At 43.2% G+C, this 18,822-nt stretch overlaps 1 protein-coding gene and 1 long non-coding RNA gene across 13 annotated transcripts in view; one reads left to right on the top strand and one right to left on the bottom strand.

The window, feature by feature from the left end:
* Positions 1-18,822, top strand: part of HERC1 (HECT and RLD domain containing E3 ubiquitin protein ligase family member 1) — a 110,664-nt gene that overhangs the window by 1,232 nt on the left and 90,610 nt on the right. For 11 of the 12 annotated variants that reach the window (XM_065077000.1, XM_065077003.1, XM_065077010.1 and 8 more), the window contains exon 1: positions 16,865-17,022. The exons of the other annotated variant lie outside the window; for it this stretch is intronic. The gene's annotated coding sequence lies outside the window, so the exon portion shown is untranslated. Of the gene's footprint in view, positions 1-16,864; positions 17,023-18,822 lie in introns of those variants that run through there. 12 annotated transcript variants of the gene reach the window in all.
* LOC102095240 (uncharacterized) lies at positions 6,323-10,610 on the bottom strand. The gene is made up of 3 exons (XR_272662.3): positions 10,411-10,610; positions 7,840-7,971; positions 6,323-7,438 (listed from the first exon to the last, which is right to left on the bottom strand). It is a non-coding gene; the product is annotated as an uncharacterized LOC102095240 (long non-coding RNA).

Consider the following 18,822-nt stretch of genomic DNA (forward strand, 5'->3'; position numbering starts at 1 on the left):
CTGCTTGCAGTTGGACAGGGATCTGTGTTTTGTGCGTGCAGAGATGTCTCATAGTTGCACACAGTGAGGCTGAGCCAGGTCTGTCTGTCAGCCTCTGTGTTCTGGAGCAGTAACTGCTTCTTTCCTTCCTGTAGTTTCTGTTCCAGTTAGCTAATAGCTACATTGCAAAACTGATTTCCTGGGTCTCAGTGCTCAGAATCAATTGATGTAACCTTCCTTTGCTTTGAAAGCTGACGCCATTCAGCCTGCAACATTACGTGCTTTTGGTGCATTTTAAGCTAAAATATAATACATAAAGCATTCTTGTGTGGCTTGTGGCTGCCGGAGTTCTCACCTTTTCACAGGTGAGAGCCCTAATCACTGTGGTAGAAAACAATGTTCACTCCTTTGGTCTGAGCAACCTCTAAGTGCTGTATGCAATACAGAAGCAACTGCATCTCTTTCAGGTGTGCTGAATGAAAGACTTGACCTTCTCCAGAGGAGAAGGTTGATGCTTGGTTCTAGAGGGCAGTTCAGGACTGCCTCCAAGGACACGCAGGCACTTTTCCACGGTCCAGTACAGCACTGAAGGAAAGCAGCCTTGAAGAAGAGTTAGGTGTCAGATACGCTTTTTTTTCTCAGCTTCTCTTTGTATCTTTTTAGGGTAGTTCCACATTCATTGCACTGCTGCTGGGAATGGCTAATTTCAGGGAATACAGAGAGGGTATAGGTGCTTTCTGCCAGCTTGGGATGGAAGGTGGGAGTCTAAGTGCTTACTAGATAATGACTGAAGGGCTTACCCAGCCCTAACCATCCTCCTCCTGTTTTTGTGGCCAAGTATAGACTTGTGGCCCATCGAAGTGCCACACTACAGCCTGTTGTTTTCAACCAGTGAATTTTCTTTCAAGGAGGGTTTGTCTTTGCCCTTCAGCAGAGGGAGGAATGCTTGGGAGAGGAAGGAGTTTGCTTTCCTTTATGCTGGCTGATTCTGGATATGAACTGTTAATGTAAAAGGGATCCCAGAGACTTGGCTGACAGCTGCTGCAATGGTAGGCTCGTTGCAGTCCGGAGCCCTCTCAGGAAAGTGTTGTCAGCTGTTTTAATCGTTGCTTTTCCTCTTTGGCTACTAAGTGTGACCTTCCTTACTAGTCACAGCATTTGAAGGGCATGGGGGTGCTGCGGTAGTAATTTATTGTTACTCTGTGAGTCATCTAGAACCCATTAATTATGGCAATCTTTTTCTGTCATGTTTAGAATGATTTTGAACCTATGACAAGGTGCTGAGAAGGAGTTGAAAAGAGTTATGTGTTTTCTGTGGTGCTGAAAAGCATTCATTGTCTTTCAGGAACAACACCTCTAGCTGTTCAGCTTTAACCTGATGTAGCAGGTCACCGCACTTAGTACTTAAGATATTCTAGGTCAAAAGCTCCACTTCACCTAGAATCACTCTACAGGGACTGCAAGATTATTCTTCACTCTTTGTTTCATGGGTTTTAATGTACTTCAGCGAGCAGGCAGTTTGAGTATACTGATTGAGTAATTGTAGAATTGCACTAAGTGTTGTGAACATTAGCACATCTCAAAGTTGTTGTTTTGTTTTAGTGGAAAAGTTCTCCCAGCCTCCCAAACATGGGTGGGATGCACCTGAGGTGACACAGACTACATACCATAGCACAGACTACGTGCTGGAGATAGCTTTATCAACAAGATCCATATGTTCATAAGGAAAATCTGCCAGCTTGCACTTTTCATAAAATCGTGTGAAAGAAAGTGATGCAGTTTTCATGCAAATGAAAAGTTTGGCTTTGCAGCATAAGTGCCAAGGAAATTGAAAATGCATATTTGATATATATAATATAGTACAGGATGGTTTGGTGCAGATGGGGCAGGGAATGTAGGGCCTTCTGTAAGAATATCTGGAAGGAGAAGACCCTTGAACAAATTCTCTAGGAAACAGAATGAAGGTAAACAGGCTAGTACACTTTTCTAACTCAAACATAATGTAGTTTTCAAGGCCATGCACATTCCTTTTTCACTGTCTGGCGTTTGGAGTTCCCGCTCTCTTCTTCCTACAGCAGCTTTCTTGTCTCGTTCTCCTCACCCAAACTGTACTTCCACTCCGATTTTTCATTTCAAGGAGCACTGGGACTTACCTGTCACACTAGGAGAATTCCAGATATTCATCCTCTTCATTTTAAAAATCCTTTCAAGAGGCTACAGACTTAGAAATGTGACTGAGATTTTTTTTTTTTTTCCATTAATGATGAATATAATGATTATTCTATTTAATGGCCTTCGCTCCACTGAGTGAAGCAAATTCTGTTCAGATGGGTTCCACTTTGGAGAAGGTCAGGTAACAGAAAGTAACACAGGCCAAAGAAACGCATGGGGTAATACAGACTGTTTCACCACGGGATGTCATGCCTCGCCTGCCTGTCTCAGGTTAGAACTGTCTACGCAAATAATTGGTGGCCTATGCTAAAGGTAGACAAAGCTGGGTGTAATCAGACCACTGAATGTACCTGCTACTAGAGAACTGTCCTAACAAAAAAAGAGGGAAATAAGTCTCTTCTGACAATTTCAACCTGAAATAAAAACCAAATGGTACCTGAATGTGACAAAAACGGCAATGCTACCTGCAAGTTTGGGATGTGACTTTCAGAAACTTCTGGGCAGGCAAGGCATGCTCTTCATGACAAAGTCTGCACTGCAAGTCTGTCATGCCCCAGCTTCAAGCAATTTCTGTAATTAACATTAATTAAAATACTTACGGCCTGCTGTGATCTGAAGCGTCTGCCTCTCCCTTTGTCAGCTGTTGTTACTGCTGATGTATAACCACACACTTGACCTTTAATAAACTTCACAGTGCATGAGCTGCAGGAACTTTGAAAGACGCTGGGCAGAACAGGGTTAATCTGGGAGACACGGATCAGCACACCAGCCCCAGCAGGTGAATTTTAGAAAGGACGGTGACTGACCAGTCCTTGATAGTGTTTTTGCTGACACTGGAGCTTCTTAGAAAACATGCTGAAAAATCCAAGGGCTGAGTTCTGGGGGTTGCTGACGGCTGTTCACAAATTGCTATATGTATCTCAGGGACGTGATTCATTGCATACAGCTGAAGCAACTGTATGCCTTTGCTGTAGTGGTGCTCGTTACGGAGGAAGTTTTCTCTGCCCCTAAAAGATTACATAATGGACAGTACATTGAAGGGGAAGCAGCTGAAAAGGTATTACACGTTTGCAAGGTATTATTTACCTGCAGGTGGCAGATAGATACTCTTCTGAGACTGTGGTGGATGTAATGATTCTTTCTTCTCCTGTCGCCAGTTCTGCAGAGTGTAGCTTGGAAATAACACTGAGTGATGAGACTCATATTGTTCCAAATAGCACTGTCCCCTGACAGAAGGCCTCCAGCCACGGGGCTTTGGGTTCAGTCAGATAACAGGACTGACTTGGAGGGAGTCCTTCAGGCGCCAGAGCGGTGGAATGGGCTTAGTGAGGCTTTCCTGGAAAACTGATAGAACACATGACCCTAGATAACTGTAAACCAGTCTGATTCCTTTTCACTTCACTGCTCATGTGTAATGCACATCGTACCAACTCATACTGTGTGTTATACCTGTACAAAGACCTGATAGTGCATTGGGAGAGGTGCTTTCCCTCTTGAATCTCAGCACCTGAATTCAAGGCGGATGAGGCAGTTAACTAATCTTTAATTTTCTTATTTTTTGTGGAGGAGTTTAATTAAGCCATTGTATAGTAAGCATTATTAAGAGGTAGCTAAAGTGTTCTTTCTCTTGGCCTCACGAAGTATCAGTGTCTTTCTCAGTCTACTTTGAAACTAATTAAGCCTACCCAAGGTAATATGCAGTAATTAAGAAAAATATATCTAGGCTTGAGGGCATAACAAATGACAAGACAAGCTGCAGTGTATAGTCATTCTGGGACTGTGCTGAGGAAAGGGCACCTGATCAAAATAAGTAAAGATTGACAAAAATAGCTGCTTTTTCCAGTATGCACTCTCCACAGTAAAACTGAGGTCCAGGGAAGGTAGGCGTTCCGATGTGACTGGATCCAGTGTTCTGGTTGTGGACAGGGAGTTGATGCTCACCTGACAAGTATGCAAGAATCAGGAGTGATTTGTTCTGATTTAAGTGCAATTTCTCATAAAAGATGATGAGTGCGGTCACATAGGAATGGTCTGAGTAAGTGACTTGTGGTAATGAAAAACATATTGGTGTGATAACAACAACAACAATCTGTCTTTCATTAGGAAATATGACTGGATCTCAAAGCCTTCAATTATAAAAAACAGCAAGCCTAGTTTGATACTGAGATGCAGTAAGGCCTGGTTAATTTAGACACGATTGTGAAACCCTCTTTAGAAATACATTCTGAAGTTCAGTTTTAGAAATCCTATTATAGTGGTTTCTTTAGTAGTGAAAAGCCTTGGATTCTGAAGTGATAAAATTACAAACTTGGTAGATTCTGCATCTTTACAATTGTTTTCTCTGTACTTAGAAGCACTGAAGGGGTCTGCAAAGCAACAAGCCAAGACTCTTGAGGTAATTGTTAAGTGAATGCTGGCCAGCCAGCAGGATGGCAATGGGTTTTGAATGTTTCTGAGTTTGAGTGGGCTTTCAACTTGTTGAAACATATTGTTTGCTTGTTTTTGCTGATAAGTGCCGATAATGCAGGAATTAACAGCAGGGTACAAAGCAGGTTAACTGTGTACAGGTGAAATCAATGTCCTAGCTTGATGTTGTTATTTTGTTTTAAGTTTGGTCATTTTTTCCCAGCTCCAAGTATACAGAAGAAGGATAATGGTCTGACTCAGGCTTAAGAAAATGTTGTTTGTTATCAGAGGCTTCGTATTATTACAGCTCAATGTATTTGGATACAGTAGCAGCCTTCACCTGTAAGAAGATGTGCATCTTAGTGGTCTACTTGCTTACACTTGCGTACTTGTAAAGCATGACAAAAAAGTGTGTTTTAATCTTTATATTATGCACAATATTAGGAAAGACCTTCCTTGTGAATTGGTCATGCATATCATGAGTTCTCATTTCCTCGGCATGGCCAGTTGGGAAGCTTTTTGTTTAGGACATTTCGGAATTCTTAAAATAATTTGTACTGTTGCGCTTGCTTACATTAGAAGAAACTTCTCTAAAATGTCACGCCTCTGACGTGCTTGGGAACCAAAATGTGTGAATGGCTCAGTTTGAAGGAAAAAAAATAGCGAAAATAAGATTAGAAGCAATCAGGAATCTTACACTGTGTGTGGACACATGCTCATTTTGTTCCAGTGACTGTCGAATTGCTTGTTTCTCAAGTGTGACATTGGATTCATGCTTCTGCATGGTCTCTGGGCAAACATGTATTACACTTGCTCTAAGCCTTCAGAATATATAGTAAAACTTCTCAGAAGAAATTGAAACTGTTTTTTGAAATTGAGCAAAATGAACTTCCGGCATTCTCATGGGAAGCTTAGAATCAGTTGAAAAGCAGTTTTCTATAGTGAATCAATATTAATGTTTGTTTGATATCAACCTCAGATGTTTTATTTGGTAACAAAGGAAAACGAAGAGTATGTTTAAATGCTCTTTGAAACGGGTTTTATTTCCACCCTCGGCCTCTTGTGCATTCTTCTGTTTGAAGCAGTTTTGCTTATCAACTCCCTAGAGAACTTGAACAAAAGATTACATAAACGTTTTCTAAAAAAAAGTTTATGAACCCCCCAAATTTTCAAAAATTAGAAAACAATGAAAAGTTAGAAAATATTATGTGCTTTTTAAATAATTTTTGTTATGCAACAAAATTCAATAATCAAGCTTCATAATTCATAATCAAGCTTCCATAATATTTGTGTATAATAGACTTATCCTGTACTTAATAGCTATTTACAACTATTGCCAGCCAAGAGAAAGGCCACATTAATGTCTTAGTATTGTTCTAACTGCATGAAGTAAAGATTTTCTCCGCTCTGTTGAAATAAGTCCGTTACTCAAACTCTTCTTAGGCACCGCAGGTCACGCCAGATGTGTGCGGTTTGCACCAGACCACATGCTAATTCTTAAGTACCTTGGAAGTGACACACCATTTTTGATTGGTTTTGTTCAGTAAAAATGTAAATAGGATTGTGATTTACAGGGCAGTTAGTTTAGACAGTTTGTGTACAGCTACAAAACGTTAATGAAGACCTCTTATATCCAAATGCTAAAGGTCAGTGGAGCAGAGATATAATAAAAGTTTGCTTGGATTTCCAATATCTTAGCTAATTAAAACATAAAAGAACCTAGCAAATTCGTTATAGTATTCTGTTTAAAATCTCATACCATGACTGTAACCATGGTATCTGAGCACCTTCTCGTCATGGACAGCTTTCATAATGGTGTGAAATATCCTCTTAAGGATTAGCAAGAAACTGATGAACTTGACTTTTTTTGTCACCTAGGTTCTGGCTGAGAAAAACCCCTGATGCTCATGAAAAGAATTGCAGTCATGCTTATTTTTAAATATAGGCTTAAAATCTTCTTGAACTGTAACTTCAGGAGAAGTTAAGCTTCTGATCACCCTGATACAGAATTCCCTGGTCTGGGAAGCTACTGATAATTTGCTAGGTGTTACTTTTGTTCTCTGCTTCAGTATCCTGAAATATTACATAACAGTGTGGTTTTGGAGGTGCCCCATCTTTGACACAACATAAAGCTGCAGTCCTGCTGCCGTATGGCTATTTTCTAAGGATAGCTGTTGGCTGTGGCAGGCTGGCTGCGTTCCCATTCCAGTAATTGCTTTTGGCATGCCTGGGATGTGCCCTGCTGCTTCAATGGGATGCAACGTCTGCCTTTTGTTTCCTTCCCTGTATTGTCCTGTTCCCATGTCACATTTGTATGTGAAACTATTGCGCAGCCCGGCCTGATTCCTCATGCTGTAAAAACCATTATTTTCAGATGGAGAAGAACATTTAGAATTGAAATAAAAGCCTGGCCTTGAGCTCTCTGAGGGATGGGATCATGCCCCTGTTCCAGATGCTCTTCTAAAGGATCTTTGACCTGTGCTGCTCTGTCTCTCAATTTAGATCTAAGTGTCTCTGGCCTTCTTTGCAAAGTCTGAAAATCCTCCTCAGCAGCCTGCTTCAAGAGAAGAGCCCCTGCCCGTGCTCTTCCCATTGCCGGGGACTTTCTATGTGTCTTGCCACAATTTAGGCATGACTGTTGATCCTGGGGCATGTTAGAGCAGCCAGGAATGGAATGAGCACTGATTTGAAGCTTCAAATGCCCCATGTCGGTACCTGGAAAGATGGACAGGCAGGTACCATCCCTCCTGCTCTCCCTGTTTCTTCGCTCTTGTTTCACCATATCGTCTTCCTGTTCCGCATATGTGACGGCCTAATCTGCTTTCCAGTGCTCAGCTCTGGCACAGCTTTCATACTTCAGTTTCATACTTCGGTTCTGCTCCTGGGAAGAGGAGTGAAATGTTTTTAATGCTGCTTTCTGTGTGATCATGGAATTAAATTGATTCAACGCTATCTCCCTAGAACTTGAGATAGTACATTTGGAGAAAATTAAAAAGTAAATGTAGGATGGAGTTTTAACTGAATTTGGTTTTGTGTATTTGTCTGGTTCTTTTTTTACTTTGCCTTTTTTTTAATAATAGTTTTACCAGCTCTTACCCATTTTCATGATCTTCCTTGTGGAATCTTTATTTAAAAAAAAATATTATTATTATTACATTTGTGTTTATAACAGCACTTAAAATCAAACATCACACAAAATTAAGAAGCTGTTCTAGCCATGTTCAGCTGGTATTAGATCAGACCTCCTGCCGTAGCTGTGCTGTTCTGCTGGAAGCTGCTGACCTGCATCGATGGAGTGCATGTTGCTGCAGCTGCTGCTGAGATCTGATACGAGGGGACCGGCTTTTAAGATAGACTGTGGCTCTGGTTTTAGCACACTCAGTCCAGCTGGTACTTTCTCCCTGAGATTTCACTCTGAAATGAAGAGGGGAAATTTGAGAGTGGCTGAGACGAGCAGCTTGTCCCCAAGAATTGAAGGAAAAATTGCCATGAGAAGTAGTTCCCACTAGACCCTACATATTGTTCAGAAATATGTCTCTGAAATATGCCTGTAAGTTGGAGGGGTGGGTAAGGGTTGCGGCAAGTGGGCTGGTGTGTGGATTGGCCATAAAATGGCATGTAAGGATGTTTGACATAGACCATGTGGCCGTGACGCTCCGGTGCCTGTGCCTGGGTGCTCTGCTGTCACCTTGTCCTCACCTGCAGGGCTGCAGCCCAACCAGCAGAATCCAGCAGCCTGACAGGGCCTTTGGGAGATGAACACTCCTGCTGTTTGGCAAGGAGGAAAAATAGGCAGCTTGAGGGAATTAAAAATAACAGAGAAAAAAACCTGTTCAATAATCAGCTCAATGCTGAGAAGGAGGATCAAATGGAGTGGAGCCAGCCATATGTATTTGCCCCTCAGCGCAGTGTTTGGGCCTGGGGATTGATTATACCATATCCTGAATGTGTGACCAAGCAAATGCTTCTCCTTACAAGACAAGGTACAGTCAAAGAAAGAATAACGTTTCACCATTTACCTGCTAGACCTGCTTAAAAATGTCTATGGTAGGATTTTATTGGCTTTTCTATTTCTAGAAAAATGGGGAAAAAAGGTCTCAGTCATCAAGTAACCTGTTTGCACACAAATTACAGTTTGTTGCAAATTATTGGCTGGCTTCTCGCCTCTTCCTTTTTGCTGCTTATTCCTCTTTCCCAGCCTGGCAGAACACTTCTGCTCTCTACTCAGATAATTCAAAAAGTACTACCCATAATGAGCAGTGTTTTCCCATATAGATGTTTTAGCTCTTTTCTGGATGATTTAGGGCTGAATTAGCTATGGCAAAGAGGAAATACCTGTTGGTTGCTCTGTGATTCTGTCTGTCAAGCCCAGGGTTTCATGGCACACACAAATCCAGATGCCCATGGGCAGGACCTTTGAGCTTTTGGGTTAAACCCTGGAGTTGGCTTGTGGAGACTGGAGCCGTATTCCTGGCTCTACTCCAAGTTGTACCCAGAAACTCCAGGATAGCCTTGGAAAAGTTGCTTTTTATACCTCTGTGAAATGAAGATGTTGTTAGAGCTCCATGTGTAAGATTTCTTTCCAGTATTCATTTTGAAAGTGACCTTTATGTTTCCACATCTCTTTTGTGCGTGGGCACTTTCCTCAGCAGCCGTGAGGTGTCCTAGTGGTAGCAGCCCACAAGCTGTGTGGGACAGAACAAAATCAAGGCTTGAGCTTCACCAGGATCTTTCTAAAGAGACCAGTAAGAGCAGGGGTTTTCTTATATTAATGTCAGGCAACATGCTGAGCTGGAACACAACCTGTCCCAGACATGATTATCCTATTTATACCTTATGTTTTCCCCATCTAAGGGAAAGATGATTCCTTTTAAAAAACATTTTGATATCTCAAAGTGAAAGGTGCACAAGGGTATTATTTGTGTTGTGGTACTTGCTGGAAAAAAAATGAACGCACGAACAAATGGAATGAGAGGAAATGTGAAAACAATGGGAAGAGAAAAGCTGCTTTTTGCCTTACAGAGTAGTCATTGATTCATGAAAGCAGAAGGATAATTCCTCATTGTACAGCTTTCAGACAACAGTTAGAATATTCACTTCCAGTTAAAGACTAGAAAAATAGCAATGAACTGACAGAAGCCAAGGAAAAGTTACTGATTTAAAAAAAAAGGGAACTGGAGGAATAACTAATAGGAAAAGAGAAAAAAATACAGTTTGGCAAATTGGTGGAATGGAGCATGAGCAAGAAAGTGACATGACTGTCAGTTGGAAAAGATGATAAACTCAGAAAGAAATGAAGAGCTTTTGTAGCCCAGGTTCAGAAAAGCACTTTTGGGATGAAAATAGAGGTGGTGTTTTTCCCAAAATTCTTTTTTTTTTTTGGAAAATATTTTTTAATCTGAGGAATGATCTCCTAGAGAAAATAGAAGTAGTCATTATTTTTAAGAATGCTAAACACTGCATTAGAATATGCTGAACAGACAAGGTGTTTTACAACATCTTTCAGGCCTTCAGGCTTCCTGTGGCTCCGCGGTGTTTGAGTGTTGTTAGTTTTGAGGATAGCTTTACCATTTTTAAGCATCTGTATTCCACAAAGAAAAGAAAATCACAACTGGAAAGAAATGCTTCATTTCCTAGGCTTAATATTTATTAATGGCATTTATAAAATTAATGCCATATTGTGACTTAAAAAACTAAATGCCTCTTGCTGAAAGAAATCATGCATAGGATCTTGTATGGAGCAATTATGGTACGATAATATTTTGCATTTGTGAGTAATTTGAAAGCAAGTTATACACCTAGCTAGTAGCATTTTGCCCATTTCAGAGAGGAATAAAGAAGAAGGGGACTTACCCAAGGTCAGATGGCCTCAATGAAAAAAAATGGAAGATCTCTGCTTAACTGAAGCCCTCTAGATAAACTACTGAAGTTTTACTTTCTTTTTCTCCGTATGAAAATGGAGACTGAGTCAGGGCTGGGCTTATGAGTGCTTAAACTTTAATTTTAATCTTTATTCCTTAATTTTTCACCTCTCTAGAATTTCCTTGCAGCAAAACAAAATACTAGCACTTGCTAAAAACAGCTCAAGCGTTATTTTGCTACTGAGTTCAGTTTCACATGATGCAACTCTTCGTAAATATTAACTTGTGAGTGGCTACTCGTTTTTGGAACAGCAGTGAGCTTGCTGTGCATTAAGTTAATGAGTACAGGCACACATCTCTTGCGTACTGTATTTGGCAGTCCTCCAGTTCATCCCCCTGTGTCCTGCCAAGACCAACCTGTCTGTTTGCTTCTGTTGCTCCAGGGCCATGACAGCTGGATAACCTCTCTTTTTTTTTTAATGCAAAGGGACAACAAGTCTCGGTCTGTTTGCATTTGTGTGCTCCAACAGTAAGCACAAAGGTGATGTTAGAGCTCTGCAGTGTCTCTTTGCCATGATTCCATCCAGCGCTCTGGGTCTGTCTTGTTCCCCAGGTAGGAAAGACCATGGCAGGAGGGTGGAGGGGCTGAAGCAATTGTGACAGGTGCTCTCCTTTTCCGAACTGTGTTGCTAAAGGGATACGAAGCAAAGACACAACTGCGGGATTGCGCAACAGTGGTTCTTAAAGAAAGCAGAGGACCAAAACTCACTTATAAGGCCCTAAAGGTATTGGGAACTGGCAATCCTGTTAATTGTACTTTGACCATTGGTCATTTATTGTTTAACTCTTTCTAGTATCTTTGTGCATGTAGTTGTTGTTACGACACAATATTTAAGCTGCACTTTGGATGTGCACTGGATGTTGTAATATTGAACTAATGTGAATTACTAATCCTTTTGAAGTTCTAATAATCTTCTTACTACATATGCTCAAAATGTTTTGTACCCATGCATAGATTAGTTTGGAATTCATCCTGTGTATGAATTTTAATATTACTTAGTTGTTTATGTATAATCTTTTTATGTTCCACTTTATATTCTCATTCATTGTCTTCCGGTGCAAACCACTTCTGTTCCCCATGTGTTTTTCCCATTTGTTCTCTGGCACGTGTCCTGTTTTGGTCTGGCCAAGGTCATTTCTGAAGTGCAGAACACAGTTTCACCCAGCCTGGCTTGTACAGTTTGAAAAAGTTACCAGCTAGCTAAAGAAAGGGAGAGATGGTGATGGATTGAACCAGATCTTAAATTTGAGGTTACTTCAGACTGGTTGCTACTCCACATTTCACAGTGTGTCAGGATCCAGCAGTGGAAGAAGGGAAGTGACGCAGCCACCTGCAATCCCAAGCTCCCCAAGTGCTGGTTATGTGGCAGCGATGATTTACAGTGGGGTAAGAGCCAGCTGGCCCTGTGGATGTGGCTTTAGGTGGCTTTCTAATAACTAACAATTAGTGTGGCTCAGCTTGGTGTGAATGGGAAGTGCCATGCACAAGAACTGTCACTCCAGAATGTGAGGCAGAACATGAAATTAGTGACTGACACAGATGCATATATTTCTATGCCTCCACATCTGGCATCCCTGCACAGGCAAAATGTTCTAATAACAGCTCCCCTTGTATACCTTGGATCCACAGAAAAAGAGCTAGTGTTGTGATGAGAAACGTACAGAAGACATAGGTGAGTGGTATTTTTAGCCCAGCAATCAAATTTTGAGACACTTCATAGGTTGGTGTAGGCAGGCTTTAGTCATCTTTCTTAGTGTTCACAACGGCTGCTTCTGCACCTCATCACTGACTGACACAAGCTTCTTTCCTCATCTTTAAATTGGTAAACTTGCCTCTCTAAAAGATTTCTCTTTTTCTTTTGCCTCATGTAAATCGTGAACTCATGGGCCAAGGGAAGTGTCTTGCCTTTGAATGAGCCATCACAGAGGAATGACTGTTCCAAGACCTTTTTTTGGATGAGTATACAATACAGGACTCTTCTCATGTATGTCTGAATATTAAGGGCAGCATTTATTTGGGCAAATTTGGGTCCTGGTCTAATTAAGTAACTGCACAGGCAGATCATTGTGATTTTAATAACACTCAAGAACAAGAAAGTTTTAGCCCTAATTGCAAGGTGTGGGGTCACAAGTAGCAATTTGGTGTCTTGTATCCAATCAAGGAGCTTATGTTCAGTGTCTTTTGTTCCCGGTTTGGGCTCTTTCCCTTTTTCCTGTTGACGATTTCTTAAGTGATGGCACAGAAACATCCAATGTCCATTATTCTAATTGTTGTCCCGTTTCAGTTTAAAATGATTTCTGTGTCACATCCAAAAACATATAGGCTCCTTTCATTGCCATGACAACAGCAAGGCATGCCAATGTTAGCAATGTCTGCTGGAAAAAATGTCAGTAAAAGCAAAACTCAGTTAATTGAGATATTTCATATGAAAATCCAGTTTTCTGTAATGATCCAAAATTATGCAGCATTGTGGAGAAGTAGTTAAGAACAAGCCCTAGATAAATAGTCTAATGCTGAGTGTTTGGTCCTGGCCTAGGCACAAAAAAAGATCTTAGAAAAACAGTGAGACTGGAATTGGTCATAGCCCTGGTATAATGTCTGGATCAGAAGATGATAGAGTTAAATGTGGTTACTAAAAATAACGGATAATTACTATCAGTTTTAGAAAAAGACTTGATGTTCTTTCATTATCATACCTTTCTCAATCATTGCCTAAGATTAGAAGTATATTTGATGAGATCACATAACAATACGTTCAAAACTGATAAATAATTCAGCAATTCATACAAAATAATAGGAAATCATTGATGTAAAACGGGTCTTGTAGAGCTTGATGCTAGAAGAAATCTGCCTTATTCCCAGTGAAGGCAGGAAGGAGGAAAGCCAGTGGGGTGGGGCTTGAGCGATCTGCAGTTGTCAGGAGGGATTATTTCTGTTTGCAAAAGGAGGTGGGAGCACAGAGCTCATGGAGGCAGCACCTCCAGCCTCCTTTCCCTTGAAACCCGCATGGTTGGGTCAGCTCTTCTGGCCTCTCTCTGTGCTTTGAGATGAAGCTGGAGACCATCTTGGAAATAGAAACCGAGCATTCTGCCCAGAGAGAGGCAGTCAGGGGCATTACCTGCTGAACTCTTGAAATGTGTAGGTTTTGAAGACTTCTGCTTAGGCTTGCTATGAGGGAAGGGGAGAAGATGAATGATGCTGCCCACTGAGGATCTGTAATTAAGGGTTCTCCCATACAACTCTTGTCAATTTTTGTTGTTGTTGTTTTCACCCTGTTAATTTGTAGCTGCAGACCGCTACAGGACTAATGTTTCCTCTGATGTGTCCTCAGGGTGCCCAAAAGAGTTTCAGAAGCCTCTGCAATTCCCAAAGGATGGAAGTGCTAAGTTTTCATTTAATGATAGTTTGACTCTCAAATGAGATGGCTGGTTTCTAGTGACAGCCATAGGCGATGCCAGAGCAAATGCAGAGCTTGGTCCCCTTATTTATATCCTTATTGACCTACTGGTACTGCTGTAGCCTGGGATGCTGTTGACTTCATTTGGGTTCTCAGGAATTTTGACAATACTTTCCTGCTTCATGTGAGAATTCAAAAAGATAAATTGCAGTGGTCCTTTGGAGGATGTCGGCAGTTCTCTATGGGCTGAAACCTTATGAAGGTTTGGTACGCCAAACTGATCTTCCTTTCTTTTTTATTGCCTCCCCTTACCCCCACCTTTAGTTGGCAGTATACTATTTTGCAATAGTAAACATCGGAAATCACGTGGCAAAGATTTTCAAGCCATCTTAGAGAATTAGATACTCTGATTACAACAGTCTACTTTATAGTCATCATTTATGTTTAAAAAGATATATATTTGAAAATGACAGGAAGATTTTTCATTTAGAACATTACTATTAATTTGCTTCCTTGAGTCTTTGCGTGTTCTTGGCACCTCGGGTCCCAGTCTGGAGAGTGGCTGCATAATGGCTCCAGTGTAGCTTAGACTGAAATAAATGAGCCTCTGTGGAAACAGATACATCTGCATCCAGCCATATTGCAGGGTGAGAGGCCTACACTCGCAGTATTGCAAGGTGCTTGACAAGCTCTATCAAGACTTGACAAACAAAACAAGAAAACCTTGCAGCTTTATGAACTTAATATCCAGGTGTACATAAAAACATTAAACATTTGCAAACCTAAGAAATTCCTTGAGAACTGTACAACACGCGGTTGCTGGTGGAGCCTGCAAGCCATAAAAACCTGCAGTTAATGATAAGGTTTGTCTTCGTGCTGTGGTTAACATCAGTATGTGGGTGTGGGACGTGTCAGCATGTTGTAGAATGTGTCTGTTTATTCCGCTTTCTGTTCTGTGGAATGGCAGATCTGCTGGACATTTCTGATTTTAGTGTATTTTGACACATCTGTTGTATTTTTAAAGTTTGTTTATTACCAGTATCCTTTAGTGGACATATTTTAAATACTTAAAGAATGCTTTAAAATGTTTTTATGATTTACCCCATTTTTGGTGATGTTTGCTGTGTGTTTCTTAGCCTGGGTGGGTCAAAGACTATTTCCAAAGCAAGACATTTGGGTTTTATTCCGCTGCAAATAATTATGAATCCATGCGTAGCCTTTTAGGGGGGCAGAATTAAAAAGCGGTGAATAGCTGGGATCTGCCCCCAAAGCTGCCAGTGTCATTTGATCTACTTTTGGTTGGAACCTTTGTCGTGAAGTGCAACGCCCACTGCGGGGAGCTGAGATCTACCCCTGGTAAATCCCCTACCCACTTTATACCTCAGAATAGATTATTATGGATACGTGCTTTGGGCTGAGGGGGCTTGTACAGGGGAGAGGTGCAGTAAAGATGGGCTGTAGGACAAGGACATGGACGGGAGCCCGGGTCCGTCTGAGAACAGCAATCAGCAGATGCTAGGGAAGAAAAGGCAGGAGTGAGCACATGGTAGTGAGCCCCCCAATACTCTGGGGCCTCCTGCGGACCAAGGCGTTATTCAACCAGACGAAATGTCTTTGGAAATCCTTCTTGTTTTTCTGCAGTCCCTTTCTGATCCCAGGTGAACTTTTGCTACTTAGTGACGTATTAAGAAATAATCTCTCTTTTGCTTGTTCTGAATTTGACATCTGCTAGTTCCACTTGTCAGCTTCTAGCTCTTCTGTCGGAAGAGGCAGTAAAAACTGTTCCCTGTTCACGGCTTTTTTGGTCGCCAGTCTTGATAAGATTCTGTTCTCTTCCTGCCTTAGGCCGATGTATCCAAACGCACACAATTGCACCTTTCAAGGAAGTTTTTCTCTTGCTTCTCATGTCAGTTTTCCCATTTATTTCATAAAGGTCTTTAACAATGTATACCAATTAAATCATGACATCCCTACCATTGTGTGGACAATAACCAATCCATGTGGGTATATCTGAAATTTTGCATTGTTTTCTTTCCAGTGTGGCCTCACTGACGTCATTGTTGCTGACACCATCTTGGCCTGTAATTCAGGCTTGATGGTAAACTTCACCTATTTTAGACCCGGAATGTCAATCCCCAGTGACACTTTTCCTACTTTTTATTGTTGCCATGTTCATTTTGTTTAAGCCAAAGCTTTATTTTTCAATCTACTTCTGCTCGTCCAGCAACGTGACCTGTTTTTCCTTTTCTGCGCACTTTGTGCATAGAGCATCCATTTCTCTTCCTTTCACGGACTTTCCAATACATCTATTCAACAGGCATCCTCATCTAAATAGGTATTTAATTTCTTTAACCTGTTTTTTAGTTTGCTTTTATGCAAAACCAGCTGTCTGCTATTCCTCAGTCTTTAAGGAAACACACACACACACGTGTTTTGGTGCTATTTTCATTCCTAGTGCAAGCAGCCCGCTCCCGTTTTGCCCGAGGAACAGCCCGCCCTGCTGCACACGGATCCCCTGCTCCAGCCCTTCCCTGAGCGAGGGGTTCGGGCCCCTCTTTCTTCTGCACACCAGTGGCTCCTGTTACAGCGTCCCTGATGGCCCCGGCAGAGCCTCTTCCCCACACCGGCCTCCTGCAGCCTCGGCCAGGGGCTGTGCAGGTGCACCCCGCTGTCTTGCTGCTGCACCGCATGCACTCCGGGCCTGTCACTGTGGCTGCGCTGACGCTGCGTGTTCCCCGTCCCTGCCGACAGTCCCGCTGCGCGGGCGTTGCTCTCCAGCTTGTCTCGGCGCTGACCGGAGCCCCGCGGCCGCGATCCTCCTGCCCGCGGAGCTGGGCCGCGGCCCGAACCCGGCGCCGTTCGCTCGGGCCGCGCAGCTCGCCCCGGCCACGCGCCCCGCTTTCCCGCCGCGCTGCCGGCGGCGGCTCGAGGCCCCGGGCGCGGGGGCGGGCGGGCTCCGGGCGGCCTCGCGAGACGCGCGCGGTAGCCCCGCGAGATCTCGGCGCCGCCCTCCCCCGGCCGCCCGCGTCATGTTTTCCCTTTGACAAGCCGCCGCAGCAAAGGACGCGGCTGCCGGCGGGGACTCGCCGCTCGCCACGGCCTCGTGGAGCACCGGGCTAAGCTCCGCCGCCTCCCCCCGCTGCCCGGTGAGCGCTCGGCGCCGGGGGGCTGGCGAGCTCGGCCCCCGGTGCGCACAGGGGCGGGAGGGCCTGAGCGAGCCCGGCGGGGGAGGGGGGTTCTCAGCGCCGCTCCCCACCGAAACCAACCGCCGTCGTGCGGGGCGCGGCCGCGGGGGGGCAGCTGCGGCCCCGCTGCACCCCGGCACGGCCCCCCCGCCGTGTGGGGCGGAGGCTGCACCCCCTGTGCCGCCGAGGGGGCTTGGGGGAGCGCGGGGGGCGAGGCCGCAGCTCCGGCTGCAGCGGCCGGGCCGGGGGGTCGGTGCGACGGGGACGGGGACACGGGCAGGCAGGGAGGCCCGCAGCTGCCAGCGCCCTGTTGCTGAGGGTGGGAGGACGGCGGGCGGCCGGCGGCTCTTCCTTTGTAGGGAGAGGAGGAGGAGCAGGGGGCTTTTGTGCCTCTTCAGAGCGGTATCAACTGTACAAAATCTGCGTTGGGATCCGCGGAGCCTGCGCTTTCCCCTTGAGCTTCATGAGCGCGGTTGTAGCGTGGCTGTACGTTCTTTCCCCAATGTTAAATGCACCTCTGGCTGTGTGCATCCTGGGTGGATCTGGCTGCTGTCACAAAATGCTGCCTGAAATCTGTCACGTTGGCCTTTGTTAACTATGTGTATGACTAGAGGTGTTCCGTGTATCTCCACATCTGTCATTTGAATCGCATCGGCTCCCCATGGCTTATTTGCTGGCTCTTATTTGCAGTACTGAAAAATTATACCTATACTTTTGCATATAGATTATTTACTTTGTATTGTAAAGCAATGCCTTAGCAGGTGTATTTTTTTTTTTAAATTGCATACAGTTAATTTCTTTTATAAATTATTGTATCCAAGCTGCTTTTGACTTTTTTTAGGGGCAGAACCCTATTGTTACGCTCTCTCCCATTCACAGTGTACATAGGAGAGGTTCATGTGCACATGGTGAAACATCTTCATCTGCTGCTTTAGACCTGTTCTTCATGTCACATATCTAAGCTGATTGTTGCTTCATGGACTGTTTAATTTGCTGTAGCAGGGACCACGTGCTCTATATGCGTGCATACATATTGCGTACATATTGCATACATATATGTGCCTGTGTATTCTCACTGTGTCATGAGGTTGATTGGAGTTGTAGTTTAGCAAGGTATTCTATGTTGTTACTTCATAACAAAAATGCAAAACTATAAATTTATGCATACTGATTTTAACGGTCCTTGTTAGACGCCCCATATAAACCACATTATCTCCATTGCACGGGCTTGTGGGACTGTGGAGGGCTTGGATCTCAGGGTTGAGTCTCACATAATTATGGGGAAAAATCTAATAGACATTAAATCTGAAAAGATAGATTGTGTATGTGGTCAGCCTGCTGCTGCTTCCCAGTATGCTAAGAGGAATCTGTCCATTTGGTATGAAAGATTAAAAGCTGTGCAATGTTAACATGCTACAGGACTGAAGAAGGGCATTGCCAGTCTCCTGGATCCTTGCACTTACAGGGAATTTGTGAGGTGGCTTTGTACACGGTAGTCGTCTCTCAGAATGAAACATTTTAGGGCTCTTCCTCTCCAAGCATGAACAAAACTGTGTATGTTTGAGGCTTTACTCTTTGCTCTTATCTAAACGCATTGTGTTTATTTTGTTCATTGTCTTAACATTAAGGATAACCATTTTCTTGTGGCTGTGTGTAAGTTGAAGGGGGAGTGGGCGTGTTGACATTTTTTTCTGCAAGGTGTGTAAAGGAGGTATTGATATCTAGTTGTTAATTAAGAGTAATAGGGATATAAAGTCTTGG

This window comes from Columba livia, chromosome 11 (genome assembly GCF_036013475.1).
Source record: "Columba livia isolate bColLiv1 breed racing homer chromosome 11, bColLiv1.pat.W.v2, whole genome shotgun sequence".
Classification (NCBI taxonomy): domain Eukaryota; kingdom Metazoa; phylum Chordata; class Aves; order Columbiformes; family Columbidae; genus Columba; species Columba livia.